Source organism: Sus scrofa, chromosome 9 (genome assembly GCF_054392235.1).
Source record: "Sus scrofa isolate SSC_HxYL_T2T_F1_AM1 chromosome 9, Sscrofa_HxYL_maternal_Yorkshire_Landrace_v2.0, whole genome shotgun sequence".
Taxonomy (NCBI): domain Eukaryota; kingdom Metazoa; phylum Chordata; class Mammalia; order Artiodactyla; family Suidae; genus Sus; species Sus scrofa.
Window position 1 is genome coordinate 14,714,761 of NC_139391.1, and position 20,195 is coordinate 14,734,955.

Sequence of the window (20,195 nt, forward strand, 5' to 3'; positions counted from 1 at the left end):
TCTTCCATTTATACAGCATTTATAATTCACAAATCATTTTATGTGAGTGCAACTACTTCCAACCCTGGTCAGGGTCAAGGTAATTAGTTTAACTTAAATATGAAAGGTTCAAGGATGCAAGCAATGACATCTTAGCAGAAACTAGTCAGTGAAAGACCCAAACTCAACGCCAAGGTCTTTATGTCTTAGTCCCTTGTACTGCACTCCACTGCTGTTCCAAGTTCAAGATGGTAGATGTGAGATAAATGTTGTTATTAGAACAGCTGGCACCAGAATTCCCCTGGTGATTAAATTATCTTGAGTAAAAAATATCTTGCCTAAAAAAATAACAATAACTTGAAGAAGAGTCTGTGGGAAAACATGAACCAAGGTGAAGTTTACAGAAAGCCAAGAAGAAGGATATTTGCTTCCACTCATTCCTCTTGGCTATTGATATTTGCTGTACATGGGGAAAGAAAAGCATTTTATATGGTCACAAGTAGACTGATGGCTATAAAGATGTAAATCTGAACATGACTGATTTCAATGATTTTTACAAATGTACTTTCATCAATAAAATCTACTTTTATGGTTCCTTAATTTATTTTTTTGAGAGAAAAAGAACTCAAAATACTCAGAGGTCTCTGGTAAAGCAGAATGCAGCCAGATGGCCCAGGTGAAATAAAGACAAGAAGGAGAGATAAGTCTGTCCAAGCTTTGGACTGAGTGCCTCTGAAATAGATTTGTCAGTGTTCTCACTGACAGTAAAGGCCATGAGCATCCTTTAACTTAATTTCACTTCCTGCTGTTTATACTAGAATGGAGTTATAGTGTAAATTCCTGTTTTCATTATAATCTTGGTCATAAGGAGTCACTCAACCCAGAACTCCCCAGCATAAGTTGTGATTTACAAACAATCCTGGATCTGGTGTCAAGAGATGTGGGTTTCAATCCTGCCTCTGCCACCTAGTGTGAATTTCAATGATACACTTCATTTCTATAAGCCTCTTTTTTAATATCTCTAGCCATTTGGGGTTTGCAGCTAGAACTGAAATGTTTCTATAAGTGAACGATGGGAGTTACATAAGTCTGCCAGGAGTTTGTTTCATTTGCTGGTAAGGAGAAAGTTTTCTTTGTCTACCCCATATCCAGCCTGTTAGGATAAAGGGCAGGAGAAAGACTATTAAAAATGTATTTCCCACATCTAGGGTCCAGCATCAGCATCTCCTGGGGGCCTGTAAGGAATGCGATTTAAGGCCCCACCCCAGACCTAGTTATGTCTTCCAGGGGTGAAGAGCCACACCAGGGCTCTGCCAAGCCCTCTGTGTGATTATGATACACACCAAAGAGTACGCACCATGGTCCCAGAAGCAGACTGAGATGAAGAAGACAGTCCGTGCTGTCTCTGAGTTTAGTTCCCTGACTCATGCCTGAAGCCTAGAAGAGGGGGCTGCAGGCAGACTCTGCAGGAATGTTTACTCCACAGTTTCGCATCTAATGCACCCTCTGTATGAACCTAAAGAATGTCATTCCCCCCGTTAGGGTTTTATAAATTTGCCGTAAGTTGTGCCATAGAGCAAATCAATGCAATAATCCATCACACTGCATTGGTTCCTGACAACGCGTGCTCACCTGGAGATTCTTACACGCCCATCCTAGGGTAACCTCCCAACACCCTCAACTCTGAAACTTAAGTATACATATTGCACACATTGTAATGCGCCCATATAGACTTTCTTATTTCATACTCACCACCACCTCTCAAGATGCTAGAACCAATCAGCTCAGCTCCATTTTAGTGAATTATTTAGACACCTGTGGGCTTTCCTATATTTTCAAGAAGCAATGTAACTCCAGCCTTGGTGAATTTTAGGAGCTTACTCTTCACCCACAAAGGTGGTTTGAGAATACCTATCTACTTTCTAAGGATCAGAACACACAGAAGCTCAAAGAACTGTATTCACATATTTGTTCAAGTTGGCCATATAGTTAGTTAGCACAAACACTTAGAAATACACTTGGGCTATTAATTTCACACGCCCATAAATAGTAGCTCATTGATGGCAGATCCAGATTCACTTGATGGCATTTCTTTTCTGAATGGAAGTTGCTGATGAGAGTAAAGAGGTCCTAAACCAACCTACAGCAAACCAAAAATGTAAGGCCCAAACTTGACACTCATGCAACCTAAATAAGAAGCAACTCTTTGAAAACAAAACCATACCATTATACCACTATCCTGGAGGACTGATGGTGGATTTGGCATTTCAGAAATGTATGTGTGAAAAGAAAAAACTGATGTGATGAGTGATCAATTTAATTGATTCTATATACCGTATGTCATTCCATAGCACTGTTTCCAAGCAGTATTTTGCAATCAAAATGCACATGACTAAATGAAAGCAATCTTGCCCCAGGTACTCAGTGTGGCCACTGAGAGGAGTAATGGCCTTGCCTGGCCTTGTTTGCCCAGCACCCAGGTCTGTGAGTTAGGTGCTATTCTCACCCATCCTGTTTTACAGACAAAGACATCGGACACTGAGAAAATTAACTTGCTCAACACTACAAATCACTAAGTGGAGTGTGTTAGTTGCTTCAGGGCTCCCAAGAAAATGGGATTTAGAATTAGTTTTCTATCCTGTGATCGATACACATCCCTGGGATGAGTTTAGGGAGCTCATCTACTAAGCATCCCTCCTGTGCCTGCCTTGTTGTTCACAGCAGACACAAGACTGAGCTTGTTTTTTGATCTACGATTGTTCTAATTTCTTTCTTCAGGATCAGAGTCCTTCACTTACACTTGACCTGCTTCCCTGGAGTTCACAGTTTCTATTCCTCACCTTCAAACTGTCAGCTAAAGATCAGATGCTGCCACTTAGGGTAATGCTATTAAAAAAATGGTCTACACCTCAGATCAGACTCCCTTACCGTCAAAGCTTGTCCAGACCAAACACCAGTTGCCAAATCCCTCTGGATGAAGACTGGTGGTCCTTTAACCTGTACCCATCAAGTCAAACATAGACCCTTTCTCCATGACTGAGCACATCACAGGCTTCTCTCTGAAGCCTGGCCAAGACTCAGCACAAACAGCATAATATTCGTTGACCAGTGCTGATGCCCAAAGAGAGAGATTTCATTTTCTTCTCTTGACATTTTCCCTTTTAAAATACCAGAATACAACACAATGTGAAAGTTTTCTCAGTGCTTTATGGGAAGCCAATTATAACATGTTCTAACAAAGGGTATAGAGAGAAATTAAAATAAAAAATGACCAAAAATTTCAGATCCCAAAGAATTGTCACTTGCAATATTGCCCTTACCTTTTAATGAAAGAAAAGATCAAACGTCCCAACCAATTCTTCACTCCTTCAGAAAGACAGCTTCTGCCAAAAGATGATTAATGGCTGTTACTTATTTGCCTCTAATGACTGGGTTTCAGGGCAATTGGAAGCATTTTTAATCATTGGCTTATTTCTTAGTACTGTTAGTTTCAAAACCAAATCCGATGTTTCATGAAATGCTCAGCAGAATGGTATGTGTCCTTTTATGGATGTTAAGAGATCTTGCCCTTTGTTCCTGCTGGGCTTCAAACTCAGTGTCACTTGTTTATTTGGGGTGTTAAAGACAAACAGATAAACAGGGCCATGATCGTAAGATCTTTTTATGCCACACTACGAAGTCTCATGTTTAACTTCTCTGTGTTGTAAGAGATTTACTGAGAAGTTTTAAGCAGTATACTTGATTTACAGTATTATATTAGTTTCAGGTATGGTGACAATATTTTTATAGATTGAACTCCATTTAAAATTATTACAAAATAATGACTATATTTCTCTGTGCTGTACAATATATCCTTCTTGCTTATTCATTGTATAATAGGAATTTATATCTCTTAATCCCATACTCTTTTCTTTCCCCTCCCTCTTCCCTCTCCCCACTGTTAACCATTAGTCTGTTCTGTTATGTACAAGCGTATGGAGGTTCCTCTAAAAGCTAAAAACAGAACTACCAAATGATCAGGCAATTCCACTCCTGAGGAATTGTTTTCCACTCCTGGAAAAACAAAGGCACGAATTCACAAAGATACATGCAATGCTCCTAGTGTCATTATTTACATAGCCAAAATACGGAAGCAACCTCAGTGTCCATCAACAGATAAATGGATACAGATGTACCTAGTAAACATAGAATGGATTACTACTCAGCCATGAACAAAGAATGGAATTCTGCCATTTATAAAAATCTGGATGGGGTCTAGAGAGTATTAGGCTTAGTGAAACAGGCAAATACTTTATATTATCACTTACACGCAGCAAAACATGTGTGAAAAAATATATTTTTTCAGATAACTGAGTGGGACAGGGCTATAGGGACCCTAAAAGAAGGCAAGACAGTCAGTCAGAAAGCTAGCAAATAGTCCAGGTTAAGATGATATTTAAACTACAGTGATGGTTGTAGGGAAGGCATTAGGCAATGTATCAAAATGGGCACTCAGCAAATATTTATGGAAAGAAGGAAGGAAAGAGGAAGGGAGGGATGAGGTGGGGGAAGGAGGGAGGGAAGGAGGATAAAAGGAAGAGAAGGAAGGAAAGAAGGGGAAACTGATCCAGCTGAAATCCCTTGTAATTCTCCCAGGTAGTGAGTAATCTTTACACATGTATATGGCATATAAAAACCACATTTTATCACAGCAGTTCTCAATGAAGTGGTACATTAGAATCATTTGAGTAACCTAAAAAATCTTGATGCTATGACTATATTCCCAATCAATTACCTAAGAACCTCTAAGGGTAGACCCCAGGCCTCGATATTTTTTAAATGCTCCGCAGTGATTCTAATGCACGGCCAGGGCTGAAGATCAGTGCTCTGCAGACCGTCTTCCTCTGGAGTCAATCTCTGCCTAATAATCGGTTGCCATGGAAATTTACCCACCAGCTGGGCGAGGGTTGTCCAACCTCTAGGTTACTTTCCACCTAAAAATAACTGATACTTTTAAATCACTGGGATAATAAAACTCTGTTATGATCTGCTGCCAAACTGAAGGAAGTGCAGTAGGACCTACTTTTCCTCCATATGGACCCAATTCAGGTCTACTCAGGGGATTTTAATTTGGGCTCTGGTCCTAGCTATACACTAAATAGCACCAGAAAGCCACTGGACATTTGCTACTATTTGCTGGATAGAACTACCTCTAAGGGTTACCCGCATGTTACACAGGGAGGGATATGGACAATAGAAAGCTTCCGTTTGCATACTGTCTCTGCCATTTTATTAGCTGTTATGACAATGGGCGGATCACTTAACCTGAACTGATTCACTTTCCTTATTTGTATAATAGGGATATTCATACCTCAATCAAAATTTGTTTTTGAAGATAGAACAAGATGAGATATAATACTTGGTAAATCCCAATTATCATGTAACATGGCGTCTAGAATAATATCAGTGATAATAATGGACATTTCTCCTTTCTGTTGATATCAATAAAGATAATACAGAATTTTAAGCTTAAAAGTAACGTACACAGTATCTTTCCTTCATCCTACCAGGTTTCTAAATATCAATATCCAACATATGCTCCCTTGTTTCCTCAAATCACAGTGTAACAATAACTTGGGTTGCCTAAATCCATGACATGTTGCATGCTTCTCGAAGTTAAAGAGAGTTTTCCACCTGAGTCTTGCTGGGAAGGAAAGGCCCTGGTAATAAGGTCAAGTCCAATGAAAATCCTCCTCATTAACAACGGCGCACTCTATGCACTGTGGCTTGGTGATGGAAATGGCTGGATTCCTCCCTTTCTCTCAGGGAGCATAACCACAACATGAAATCCCTGTCATTCACCGAACACCTTGTGCACCTACATGATCTCCGCAATTGACAAGTGCACCTCAGTGTTGTTACAAGAGACTCTGTTACCAGAAAGGCAAACTGAAAGAGAGAGAGAAAAAAAGAGCAAAACAATTCATTTTCAACCTAATTAAAGTCATTATAAACAGCCTCCCGGTGCTTAACCTTTTTTTCCTCCAAAATCCCAATCTTGGAGCTGAATGCTCAGATATGGAGCTTCATTGAGGTTTTCCTTAATTGCCTTTCCATCACTAATGAGATTCACTTCATTATTACCTCTGCCAAAAGCTGCCTCCAACGTTCAGCCCCCATGCTGAGCCATTTACATGCCTATTTATAATGCACATTTTCACTAAATGCTGAAGTCACATACCTCAAAGTTTAAGTAGCTAAACTGGAGTGTGGCTACACTAATTGAGAAGCCCTGACTTAGATTATATTTTCTTACATATCTATAAACTGTCTCCGAAGTTCTCTCTCTGCCCATCCATCCCCGGCGTCCTCTTTCCTTTCCCTCCTTCCCCTCCTTCCTTTCTTCCTTCTCTCCTTCTTTCTTTCCCTCCCTTTCTTCACTTCTCTCATCCCTCCTCCCTCTTTACCCCCTTTCCTTAGTCTGTTGTTTCCCAGGTCCAGCCTCACCACATCCTTCCAGAGCAATCATTCTATTTCAACCACGTCTGTGACCACATCCCACTATCCTCTTTTGATCACCTACTTTATCATCTGCTTTTATGCAACCTGGACAAATTCTGCAAACTCACTTTCATGATCTCAGTTTAAAGGTGAGCCCACTGAAGGTCAAGAGAGAAAATATGGTGAGGAAGAAGATTCAGTTTACATGTGAGCAAGGTAGGATTTGAACCCAGCCCTTACCCTCTAGGAGGAACTGGACCAGACCACAGAAATCATGTGTCTTAGCAGGGGAGCAACCCAGAGAGGGGCAGAGTGTCCCCAGGGCCTCTCAGTGAGACCCTGGAAGAAGAACAGCAGGAAGTCAGTTCTACCAACTTCCAGTGCCGCCTTCTTTCTATTCCGCCTCACAAAATGTTCTGGAGCAACACATGAAGTAAGAATTCCTGTGGTCTAGTCGAAAAGAGTTAGCAAGGGTGGGAGGAGGTCAAGGGTAGAGACATATTATTATCCAATGCCATAAAGAGGCAGCCAGCACCAGGTAGTGCTACATTCATTTTTGTTGGTTTGTTGCTTTGTTGGCATGAGGCTTTGGGATGATTGGTCTAGTGAATCCTATTTTCTCTGTTGACGAGAACACAGGTATTGGGGTTAAGAGCTTTGAGGAGAACATGGAGACCTTTTTGGGAAACTGGAGACACCTGACCATTTTAAGTGGTTTGTGTGTTTGTGTACTAGAAGTAGAGAAATCCAGAGAGATGTGTATAGCCTCTTGTCTTCAAAGAGTTTAGTATCAAACTAGAGAAATCACGTTAACTTTGAAATAATGAACAATGTATTTAATAACTATATATATAAATAAATTAACAAAAAACTTAAAAATGTTATAGAATGAGAAAGACTAAATCCACTACCATCTAGCTTCTAGGACAAATATTACAAAGGCTTTAGAAATGGTGATTATGAAAATAATTATTGGATGCTTTTTATATGCAAGACTCTGCTTGCTATTGGTCAAATAATATTAAACAGGATATGTTGTTACCTCATTAGTAATTTTTTTTGTTTATATATATTTAATTAACAAATTTATTTTTTGGCCTCACCCAGGGCATGTGGAAGTTCCCAGGCCAGGGGTGGAACTTGCGCCACTGTTGCAGTTAACCTACTTAACCTACTGCTCACACAGGAATTTTCTGTTTTATTTTGAAAAACTCAGCTAGTCCCTTTTTTTTTTTTTTTGGCATCATTAGTAATTTTAATTAGGTATGAAATATAATATCTTAAGGGGAACACTGGAAGCAGTGGGAACATAGAGAGGAAACTAACTCATTCTTACTTCCTTGATAAAGTACATCTAAACCAACCCTGGAGGATTAGTTATTAAAATTGTCATTCTCTCTTTGGCTTCTCCTTCCCTAGCCATTCTCTGACCTGCTGCATCAGTGCTTCCTTGGGGTTTATCCAGTAGGAAGTAAGAGGCCTGTTGGGGAGAGAAATGGGGTGTTTCTCCTAATCCCTCTCAACTGAGATATCACATCTCAGTTTTCTGTGTCTCTCTAGACAACAGCACTCAAAGGTGGCTCCTTCTTTGGGGTTCTAGGTGCTGGTCCTCAGCTGGCCCCACACTACTAGGCCCTAAGAGGATAAGAACTTTCCCATTGCTAGTTTCTGAGCATTTCACTATTCTTTGTTTTGTTTCTTTCTTTCTTTCTTTTTAGGGCTGTACCCATGACATATGGAAGTTCCCAGGCTAGGGGTTGAATCAGAGCTACAGTACAGCTCCCAGCCTATACCATAGCCACAGCAACATGGGATCTGAGCTTGGTCTGCAACCTACACCACAGCTCATGGCAATGCTGGATCCTTAACCCACTGAGCAAGGCCAGGGATTGAACCCGAGTCCTAGTTGGACTTCTCTCACTGTTCTCTTCTTCACCATGTATTTCTTGTTCCCTTAAACCTGCATGATACCCAGTAAGTGGTTCTTATGTAAAAAGCCTCTTGATTTCAACAATTATAGGGGATTGTGTTTGTTGCCCATAAGCTGGCTGATGTAGCAGGAAGAGGCAGAGTGAGAGGTGGGTTGTGAAGAGGATAATGTCTAATAACTGTGTGTCGTTCAGTATGGATGGACTAGAGGATGACAGTGGGTCAAGAGAGGTGAGAAGAGAGGGAAGCTGAATATAAAGGTTATACGTGTTGTATTAGAGAACTCCTACCTGACAGTGTAGAAAAATGCCCATAATATATTAACAAACAATAGAAACAAATTTTAAAATTTGTATGTGTACATGATAACAATTATACTTAGGGAAAATGACATTAAAATATAAAAAATAACAACAAGGGCTATATTATGAATTTTACAATATAGGGGAGTTTTTTTTTTCACTTTTTTTCTATTTAGTGAACATTCTGAAATAGATTATGTTGATTTTATGAATTTTAAAATATACTTTTTGAGAGCAAATATCCTGAAGAGCTTATCATTTGGAATTCCTTTAAGCACATGGGTTAAAATGAACAATCCTAATGGATTTTCAGCCTAGTTCACAGGATTTGCAATTCTGTGCAAATAGTCAGAAAGTCCCTTTCCAAAGACAGCCACCCAACACGTTACAGACAGTGGAGACATCACAGTGGAGCACAGGAGGAAGGACTTTTTCCATGCAAAGGCCAGATCTGGGGAAACAAAGTTTCCCTGAAAACGGAATGCCTCACCAACAAACCCAATGCTGGGATGTCTCAGAGAATAGACCATTTCTTGAGAAACCGCTCCCACATGTTGAAGCAGTTTGGGGATAGGTTCTTAGGAGAAGAAATAGCAGTCCATAACATGTGAATTTGGATGGTCAAACAGGAGATCTGTGATGAGATGAGGGGTGGGCAGTGTTCATCCCAAAGCAGTGCAAGAGAGTGAGAATGAGGTCTCCACGAAAAGACAAGGCCTGTTATTGAGCCAGCAGTAATAACAACTGTAAGATCAAGAGTTTCATGTCTTGAATGCTTATTACCATGACTTCATCAATATGCATATTCTGCTATGTGTCTTAGTGCCTAAAGAGTTGATATTAACGTTAAAAACAACTTACAATCAATGACATCTAAGAATCAAGGGACAATAATGTGACAAAAACTGTGCCAAGCCCAGTTTTTTCATGAATATTGAGGGGGTATTAATAGCACTCTGCTCAGTCTCTGGCATGTGGTCATTCTCCTAAGGCAGGAGAATGTTCCAGATAAGAAGTGTGACAGAAGGCCCTCACATAAATCTGAGGTACTCAGGTAAATGAAATAATGTGACATTCAGGAAGTGTGCAAGCCTTAGCCTTGGTGGAGGGGGCATCTTTCTTAAGAACTGAAACCACAAGTGTAAAGGCCATTCTGCCTTCTGGATTTATACAAGTATAACCCCTCATACCCACAAAAAAGCAAAAAAAAGTGGCTTAGTTTGATAGTGTTGAAACTGAGCAGAGCTCTGTGGGCTCCTGGGCACACAAGTCTTTCTGTGTCCCCCATTTCCCACTCCAAGACCTTCCCTGAGTTCCAAAGGGCAGGTTTAAAGAGTTGCTAATCAAGGGAGGGGATGCAGAGACCTGAGAGGAGTAATCAAAAAACAATAGTGCAGCTTTGGGGCAAGGTCCTGGCCCAAGGGTATACACATAACACTATCTTTGAGTTTCCCTACAGAACTAAAACCCCATCAAAAGGAAGATGTTAATGAAGCATTCTTTATTCCAGGAAGAAGACCCACTGTCAGACCACTGAACACCAGCTTTGAAAGCAATGCAGGCTTGCCTCTACCCTGATCCTTATCTGTGACCCTCTTTTTCACTCCCCAAATTATAAAACTACCTTCCAATCCCTCCTAAGGGGGCCACAGTATTTGAGGCATTAGCCTGCTTTGACCCTCCTTTCCTGGCAAAGCAATAAAGCTGTTTTTTTTTTGTTTTTTGTTTTCTCCTTCGCCCCAAATTCCATCTCTGCATTTCTGTTCAGCACCTGTGAGCAGAGGCCGATTTCCGGCAACAGTGCCTCCCATGTGACTAGGAGAAGCAGATTTCTTGGAAGAACTTTAATAGCAGCCCAGAGAGATTTTAATATATTTTAAGGTACATTCCAAATTCAAAAACACAGATATATATATATCTATATACCTGTGTGTATATATATATATATATGCACACACATATACACATATATGTTAGGGGCTACATGGGGGCTCATTGTTAAAAGGGCTCTTTATGCTGACCCACGAGACTGACCACCTTGCTCAAGTGACATCCTGTTTTTGCCACTGGTACCTGCTTTCCCAAGACTATGAGACCCTTCCCCCTTCACCATGGGACACCATGCACCTCCAGCTTTCTCAGGATTACGAGACCACCCTACCATAAGTCATGACTTTCTCATGCCTACATGACCACCAGAGTTCAGCTGCAGGCAAAAGATAAACTAAACTGCCCCCACCACTTCAGGGAATCCAATTTCCCATCGGAAGGGTATAAGAAGTTCCCCCGAGAAGGGTGGGGGCTGGTTCTTCTCAAGGGTCAGTCACCCTCTCCCTTTCCCCTCTAATAATTTTTTTTCCTCTTTGCCTGAACACCCAGCTCATTCTCTTTTTATTCACACTCGCCTTACAATATATACAATCATATATATAAATACATGCACACATGTACAAAGTATACACATGGGTGTGCCTGTGTGTATGCATTTTAGCTGTGCGTGGCTCCCAGTGGGTCTCTGAGGAAACTGACACAGGGGTTCCTAAGATTCCTTTTACTTTTGCTCTGATAATTTTCACTGGATAACCCACCATGCCTTTATTCACAGTGATTTACAGATTCTGTAGGCTTTCAGGTTCAGACTAAGAAATTCTTGATTTTACTTGAAATGTTCCATGACAGTTCAATTTTTCTGAAGAGTTAAGAGAAGTCAAGACTTCTGCTAAATTCCTTTTTATCAGCTGCAGTTTCTTTTCTAATCACTTGATATTGTTCATTATGCCCTTTAGAATTGAAATATATTACACTGCCAACAGGCTCCTGCTCTGAAATTTCGGCCTGGACAAAGAAGTCAAAGGAATCCCAGAAGAAGTCATATTCCCCATCCCTGGATTCTAAGAGTGAAGATAGTAATCAGCTTGCACCCTTTTGTTTTTAATCCCACAGTAGGAGATTTCACAAGGGATTACTTTATTGAAGACCACAAAAGTGGCATATCTACTCTTCTTATCCACAACCAATTAGGGAGGGACAAAAGAGCTCTCTGGTGGGGAGAGAAGTGAATTGAGGAAAAGAGAGGAATCAGAACATCTGCAGAAGACTGGGATGCCTGTCCTTTCAACACAGCACAGCACAGTGCTTCTGTATGATGCTATCTGCTTTACAATTCCAGGTGGGCTGGCTGGACTAAAAACAGCAGGTGAAAGCAAGATTAAAGTCACATTCAGAAGGGCTAATCTCAAAATCTTTTAACCAATCACACATGACAAGATATGGAAGTGTTCTGAATGCAAGAGACCTGAGCAGGAGGGAGACTAATTATGACATTTAGTGGTACCGGAATATGTGTTTATCTTCCATTTATTCATTCAGCAACAATGGGAGTATAACCCAAGTGCTGTACACTCTTTTAGGCTCAGAGAACAAGGATAAGGTCTCCATATCTCTTGCTAGGCATCTTTTCTGTCAGTGTACTGTGCCAACACACCTCAGGAAAGTAAGACTTTCTTCTTCCCCAAATGAAGGCGTTTACTCCCCTTTCCTTCCTTCCTTCTTTCCCCCCTTTCCTCCGTCAGTTCAATAAGTATTTGAGCTCATTCTCTGTATAAGGCACTGTGGTCTACACAGCTGTCAAAGAGATCTGCAATCTAGGAGACATATATCTTTTTTTTTTTTTTGTATCTAGAATGTGCTCCAAGGTCTTGAACATGGGTAAGTGTTCAACAAATCTGTCAGTAATGCTAGTGACAAGGCTGACGATAGAGCCATTAGACTTTTTTTTCAATACGTTGCACATTTAAGGAAATATTTGATGTGAATCCCAATGAGCTATTAATTATCTATTTTAATATAATAACACCCATTTTAGCAAAAGATTAATGTAAAAACATGTCAAGTGATTCATTCGTACATAATTGTTTTTTCCCTAAATAAGTTGAATGCTAAATTTATTTGTCAAAAAAAGGAAAGGGGGGAGGAAGCGGAGGGTTTTGAATAAGTCCTGATACAAGATTGGCAAGGGAATTAGATATTAATTTAGATATTGCTTAATAAAAGCATGATTTCACAAAGTGAAACTTCAGTTCATATTCCACCTGAAAATTTCCTTTATAAAAGATCTGGAAGGCTAAGTTTATAAAAGAAACACAAAAGTTACTATTTAAAAGCATAGGCTCAAGGTTGTTATTTCAATTGCTATTTTTGCGTTAAACACTCTGATGGCGACTTCTTCATTCATATGTAGGTATTAAGTCCCTGCTCAGCCCACTGATCAGGGTTGTTGGAAGAACCAAGAGGAGATAATATGCCTGAAATGCATTAAGGTCTATGTTAGGATTAATATTTTTTATTATTGGGCTTCTTCAACCCTACAAAGTAGGAAAGGAATGAAAGAGAAACGCTTTTGCTCTATCTCACATTTCTGCTCTGATTTAGTACCACATCAAAAATAAGCCACACCTTGAGGGAATACAAGACCGCTGTCTGAAATTCCTCTTTCGCAGATCTTGAAGGTGGTTCCATCTATCGGATTTTTCCTATTGAGTTTTGAATACTCGTGGTTGGTTACATTATGCGATGAAAAGAGAAGGGACTTTACCCAGTTGCCATTGAACACAAGCTCTCTTGCTCATCACCTGTGGGGCCATGGGAGGCTGCTTAGCTCTTCTAAACACAGAATCCTCAGCAGTACAAACAACTAGCTAGAATGATGCCTAGAACATATGAGGTACACATAAAAATTTTATTTCCCAGAGTTCCTTTGTGGCACAACAGGTTAAAGATTTGGCATTGTCACTGCCATGGTTTGGGTGGCTACTGTGGCACAGTTTTGGTCCCTGGCCTGGGAATTTTCATTTGCTGTTGGCACAACCAAAAATATACACATATTTCTAAATCCTCTATGATCTTCAGGCAAGACAAGTATAAGATGCTTCTCTACGCCAAATTCCTCTGGAAGGTTGAGCCTCCTTAGGGCAAAGAACCTTAAGAAGGATGTAACAGAGTAGAAAGGGTAGACAGAGATGAGCTGTGAATGCATTACCTGGGCTTAGCTTTTTCACCTCTCTGAAAGAGGTAAACATAGGTAATTACCATCCCTGCACGCTCACTGAATTTGGGGCATACGGTTATAGACATTTTTGGTAGCTTCCTCAATACCGACTTTCATCCTCTTTCTCGCCGATAAATCCCTAATTAAGTCTAGGATGGTTGTATGCCTAGCTTAAACCACCAAATTCCCCAGCCTCCTTCACAGTTTGTGACACAATTTTTAATGATAAGATATAAATGAAAGTCACTCCTTGGAGCTCAGGAGGAAACGTTTCAAGTACACATAGACTTCGTGAGCATTCACCCTCTGTCCTTGATCTTCTCTGTCTTCTTGTCTGGAACACGGAGGCAGTGAGGAAGACTGAGGGGCCACAACTCCAGTGAGGCATGAAGCCAACATACCAGCCCTGAATACTCCCTATTACAAGAGACAATTAAAATTGCCACCTGTTAAACCACTGTAGTTGGACCTCCGTTACATAAAACCAAGCACATACTGTGACAGGACTTTATGAAATAGAGTTCTTGTAGCATCTGATATATACAAACATACACACATATACATATGTATGTATAAATTATACGTATATCATACTCTCACTAAATATCAGGCCCTCTTCCGTTTTCTTCAAAGGATAGAGTGCATACACAAAGACTCAGAACAGAAGCCCTGTTCAGGAGTAGGGTATAAACTGCACCAATCCTGATTATAAACAGAGCGGTAACAAATTAGGGTGCAAAACCAGGAGATGAAAAATGGAGGCCCTGAAAGGCCAGTAGAAGGAAAATCCCCCTTGTCTGGACTCGGAAGAGGCGACACCCCAAATCACTCACGAGAAGCGGTCTTGATGCAAACAGCAAGAGGATTTTTATTCCAAGCGTGCTGGGGCCCACAGTCGTACGCCACGCAGGGGTAGAGGACTGCGGCGGCGAGTGTGGAATCGGGACAGCTTTTATGGGGTTCACAACAAAGCCCGCGCTTCGCAAACCAATCATTTTAAAACATCGAGAGCCCGCGCTCCGTGGACCAATCATTTTAAAACATCGAGAGCCCGCGCTCCGTGGACCAATCATTTTTCTACAGTTCCGGAGGTCCGCATTTGCGCGGGCTCCTGGGCGGAGTGACAGATTGCAGTTGAGATAGGTCACTAGGGCTTTCAATGTGTAATCATTTCTTCTATGGCGCAAGCAGTTTTACAGAAGCCAGATAAGCGATTAGTCAGCTCATTTCCTGTTATCTTACTTAGGTCAGGATCACACACTCAAGGGCCTATTTTACGTCCTTTCACCTAGTTTCATACAGAGAGCAGGCCCTGGAACAGCAAGAAGTGTGACCTTTTACCTATTTACTGGCAGGGAGCAGGGTCTGGAATTCGGGGGCATCTAGGGCTTTTTAGGAAGCTGGAGTTAGGGCTCTTTACTACCTTCTTGGGGTCTTGGAAGGTTAGGCTGCATTTTCATCCTTTCAGCCCCATCATCAGGAGAGAGGCAGAGGTACATATTGTGTCCTCTATTAAAAAAAAAAAGAGGAGTTCCCATTGTGGCGCAGTGGTTAACGAATCCTACTAGGAACCATGAGGTTGCGGGTTCGGTCCCTGCCCTTGCTCAGTGGGTTGACGATCCGGCGTTGCCGTGAGCTGTGGTGTAGGTTGCAGACGCGGCTCGGATCCGGCGTTGCTGTGTCTCTGGCGTAGGCCGGTGGCTACAGCTCCGATTCGACCCCTAGCCTGGGAACCTCCATATGCCGCGGGAGCGGCCCAAGAAATAGCAACAACAACAACAACAACAAAAGACAAAAGACGAAAAAAAAAAAAAAAAAAAAAGAGAGAGAGAGAGAGAAAGTTCTAGGTTCTAGGTTGAGATGGCCTGAAAACAGTCATCACTGAAGATTTAAGCCTAGCGCTGTGTATTCTGATGACTATATTCCTTTTACATTGGACCCTTCAGCAGGGGTACAGGCAATGTCCCAGAAGAGATATATTTTATAATTTGACCCTCATTGCATATTTTAGGCTTCCTTAAGACTTGTATTTTTCCAAGAAATATGCAGACTAAAATGATAGAGAACCTTTATCTTTTTCATATGACATCTCTTTTGAGAGTTTTTAGGCACACAGGGAAAAATGCTCACAGTTTTTGAAAGCTGAAGATCTGGAAAGGTCAGAGACAGTGTTTTCCAGGCCATGAGTCCCCATGATTGTGCAGGATGCTAAGGCCATGAAGATGAGGAAGCTAAAGTGACCATCTAGGAAATATACTGCAGCCTGGGCTCTCAAGGTAGACCACAGAGGTCCCTAGGATCAAGCATAGCTCTTTCTTTTTTCTTTTTTTTTTTTTTTTTTTTGTCTTTTTTGCTATTTCTTGGGCCGCTCCTGCGGCATATGGAGGTTCCCAGGCTAGGGGTCGAATCGGAGCTGTAGCCTCCAGCCTACGCCAGAGCCACAGCAACGCAGGATCTGAGCTGTGTCTGCAACCTACACCACAGCCCACGGCAACGCCGGATCGTCAACCCACTGAGCAAGGGCAGGGACCGAACCCGCAACCTCATGGTTCCTAGTCGGATTCGTTAACCACTGCGCCACGACGGGAACTCCAGCTCTTTCTTTTTTACTAGCTATTTGATTAACCTTGAGTAAGTTATATCACCTCTCTGGGCTTCCTTTTGCTCAAGTAATAAAATGTAATATCTACTTCATAAAGTTTCTATAAAAGAGTAAACAAATTAATCTGATTAAGATACACAGGCTAATGCCTAACACATAGTAGGTCCTCAATCAATCTTAGCACTCTTAGCATTATCTTCAGCTTTTACTTTTCAGTCTACCTTAAGGAGTGTGAACAGGTTTACTATCAGAAAAATAAAACCATGCTATAAATATGCAGGAGAAAATCAAAACTCTCTGTCCACATACTTGTGGAAAAAGAAAGCTATTGAAAACTAAGCATCTCAGCTGTTTCTGAGTTTTCTCATTAACATTTGTTTGCTCCTTTTGATTCCTTTTGTTTTCTGCTAGAAGACAAGTGGTAGCAGGTGCCAAAGTTTAAGGGAAAATATGGGAGAAAAATTTAAGCGGGATTATAAATATCTACTCATTAACTCCTTTTTTTCTTGCAAATTATGTGGGGGTGTAAGAAGACTGTAACTTGGGGAGCCAATCATCTTATGTAGATGAGCCCTGTGTGGGGCTTCTGGAAGGCTGGCCTGAGGCTGGCCAGTAGATACAGATGAAGAGCTTCCTAATGGGGCCTGAAGCATCAGGTTATAGGATTCAACACACTGGGATAGGCATGGGACAACCACTGGTCCCAGTGTGCCTGGGACTTTTCTATTTTTCTCATTGAAAATATCATATCCATGGAACCCCCTCAGCACTGAAAAACCAGGATGTGTGGTCATTCTGGGGAGAAGTAGATTCAGCAGCAGGTGAAATACCAAACCTAACTAATCATGCAAATCTGCAGTAGACATTTGACTCTCCTTCCCAACCTTGTGCCTTTGTTCACTTCTAAAAGAACTAGCCACAATCACTCAGTGGTCAAACCTATCCCACCCTGGTCAGTGAAAAATGACAAAAGGACAGTGATTGTTCACCTTTGGGTACTCTTCCTTCCTCACTCCTTCTCCATAGTTTGTTCATAGGCAGAATGTATTTGTGGGCGTATTTTTCCCTCTGCAGACAGAATGGCTGAACTGTACTATAGAGAGACATGTTTCTACACTCTTTTCTTAGCCTCTCTGTCTCTCTTTTCTATGCTGAAAACTCCATCTTGTCCTGCTTTACCTCACATTCCTGCTCAAAAAACAGTCGCAGTGCTGGTAAACAAGCTTCAGACCTAAGACCAAAAGTCATAAGTTATTCATGTGGTCAGCTGATGAGGACAAGACTCCTTGGTTTAGGAATGCTGATCTGTGCAGAAAGGCATGCCATTTGCACAGCATAATATGTCCTGTTAAAATAAGAGAAAGAGGAACCTCATGGCCCCAGGGGGTTTATGAGTGGTCAATATGCATCAGCAAGCAGAACTAGGTGCAAACCTAGGCATGCTGGGTTGCTGCAGATAGGCATGCCTTCTGCAGAAGCACGATGATGATTCTCTAGATGCAATGCATTGATAGCTAAAGCCAAGCTTCCTCAATGCTAATGACTGTTAAATGCCTAAAGGTCTGAATAAGAGCTTAACCATCCACCAGCTATGTGATTTTTAAAATAATAAAAGAACTGTTTAAAATAATAAAAGAACTATATCCAGCACCTACAACCCCCTCCTCAATTAATGTAATCCTAAAGAGCAGAAATCTTGTGGTTTCTTGAAGCAGTGCTCTTGGTCTCTGAAACCTTGATTGCCCAGGTTCCACCTTTAATTAAGATAAATGTCTCTGTGTTATCTTATGTTAACTTTTTCTTAAGTTTCACAGCACCTGTTTTTCATCCCTCACCTGCTGAGCTGGTCTCAGCAGTGTACTATGGCAATGGTAGCAACAGGACAAGGCAACCCTAGACAAAGATTTAATGCATGTGGTACCCAGTGTGTCAAGCACAAAGTAGGTTTATTTCATTCAAAGTAACTGTCTACAGGGATCCGATAAATGACAAAACCCAAGAACCTCATTCATTCTAGAAAATGTAACCTGGAATATTGGAGAGTCCCTATGAGCACGTAGATTGTACCCATATGATCCGGCAATCCACATCCTGGCCATATGGCCAGAGAAAACTAATTCAAAAATATATGTGCAACCCAATATTCATTGCAACAGTATTTACAATAGCCAAGACATAGAAAAAAACCTAAATGTCCACCAACCAATGAGTGGATAAAGAAGATGTGAAGATGTGGTACACGTGCACACACACACGTACACACACACACACACACACACACACGTACACACACACACACACACGTATGGGAATGTTACTCAACCATGAAAAGAATGAAATAATGCCATTCGTAGCAACATGGGTGGACCTAGAGATCATCACACTAAGTGAAGTAAGTCAGAAACAGAAAGACAAATACCATATGATACCACTTAGAGGTGGAATCTAAAATAGGACACAAATGAACTTATCTACTGAACCAGAAAGAGACTCACAGGCATAGAAAACAGTCTTGTGGTTGCCAAGGGGGAAGCAGAGGGGGATGGATAGCTTTATAATTTGGGATTAGCGGATGTAAACTATTGTACATGGAATGGGTAAACAACAAGGTCCTACTCTATAGCACAGGGAACTATAGTCAATATATAGTGATAAACCATAATGGAAAAGGATATGAAAAAATATATGTAAATATATAATTGATTCATTTTGCTGTACAGAAGAAATACAACATTGTAAATCAACTGTACTTCAATAAAATAATTTTTTTAAAGTGTCATGTATTTATATGTGTTCTCATTTAATCTTTTAGCAGTTCTGTAAATTAATATAGACATGAGGTTCCGTAATAAGTGTGTGGACAGAGAATGTGGTTTTCAGTTTGATCTGTGCTAAAAACTAGGTAGATCAACCTTGGATATGTCTCTTCACCACATCCAAAATATTTCTTTTTATCTATCAAATAGGTCCTCCTGACTTCCCAGGGTAACTTTCACAATGAGATAAGAGAATAAGCACAGAATGACTTTGTAAGAATGCTATCTAGATATAATCACTCCTATACTACACACACAGACACTTCAACACTAACTCACTTTGTAACTTGGAGAAATGTATTTAGTATTTCTGACAACAGCTAACCAAGAAGTGATTTGGGAGTGGGGACCATGGCTTTAGCCTTTGCCGGAATCGGAATCCTGCCATTCCCTCTTCAAGCCACACCAAAGAAAGTGTTAATTTAAAGCTCTGTGCCTTTCAGACACAGCTTCCTCAATGTTCTTCCTAATTAGAAATTCCAGTCTCCATCCCTGCTCTAAGCTGTGGCTTCACATCTCAGTTTTTGACTATCTGCCTGTCTTTTGGAAATATAGACACAACTAAAATACTCATGTAATCATTAGAATACTGATTACATTCCAAGTAAGTGTGAATGTTAACTAAGATGTATTACCTAACAAAGAGAAATGGTTAAAATTATAATTTGTATCCTGGCATCCTGTGGGATTTTGTTCTTAATCTTTGCAAATTCACACAGTCACTTTGTAGTAATTCTCTTACTTTACAATGGGTGAGCAGCTTTTTTAAATAAAATACTTGATAATATGTCTGTCATATACGACAAGATTTTTATATATAAGAACAAGCCAAAGGATGGCAAGTTCCAGCAATTTGGTATTTGAAGAAAGACTTCAATTCTTGATTTTAAAAGTTTTGCATTTAAAGCAAACTGAAATGCTATTTGAAATAGATCTATCCAGTGCGTATTATATTCATGTCTGCTTCAAAAGAAAATAACAAATCTGCAAAGTCTTAAGTTATTTACATTAAAAAATAAACAAAAAATGTTTTAAAAATC

General features: G+C 40.6%; 1 protein-coding gene across 9 annotated transcripts in view; it reads right to left on the reverse strand.

Annotated features, from left to right (window-relative positions):
• TENM4 (teneurin transmembrane protein 4) overlaps positions 1-20,195 on the reverse strand; it is a 2,941,714-nt gene that overhangs the window by 1,641,137 nt on the left and 1,280,382 nt on the right. For all 9 annotated transcript variants that reach the window (XM_084975397.1, XM_084975391.1, XM_084975384.1 and 6 more), the window contains exon 6: positions 3,300-3,362. The gene's annotated coding sequence lies outside the window, so the exon portion shown is untranslated. The remainder of the gene's footprint in view (positions 1-3,299; positions 3,363-20,195) is intronic.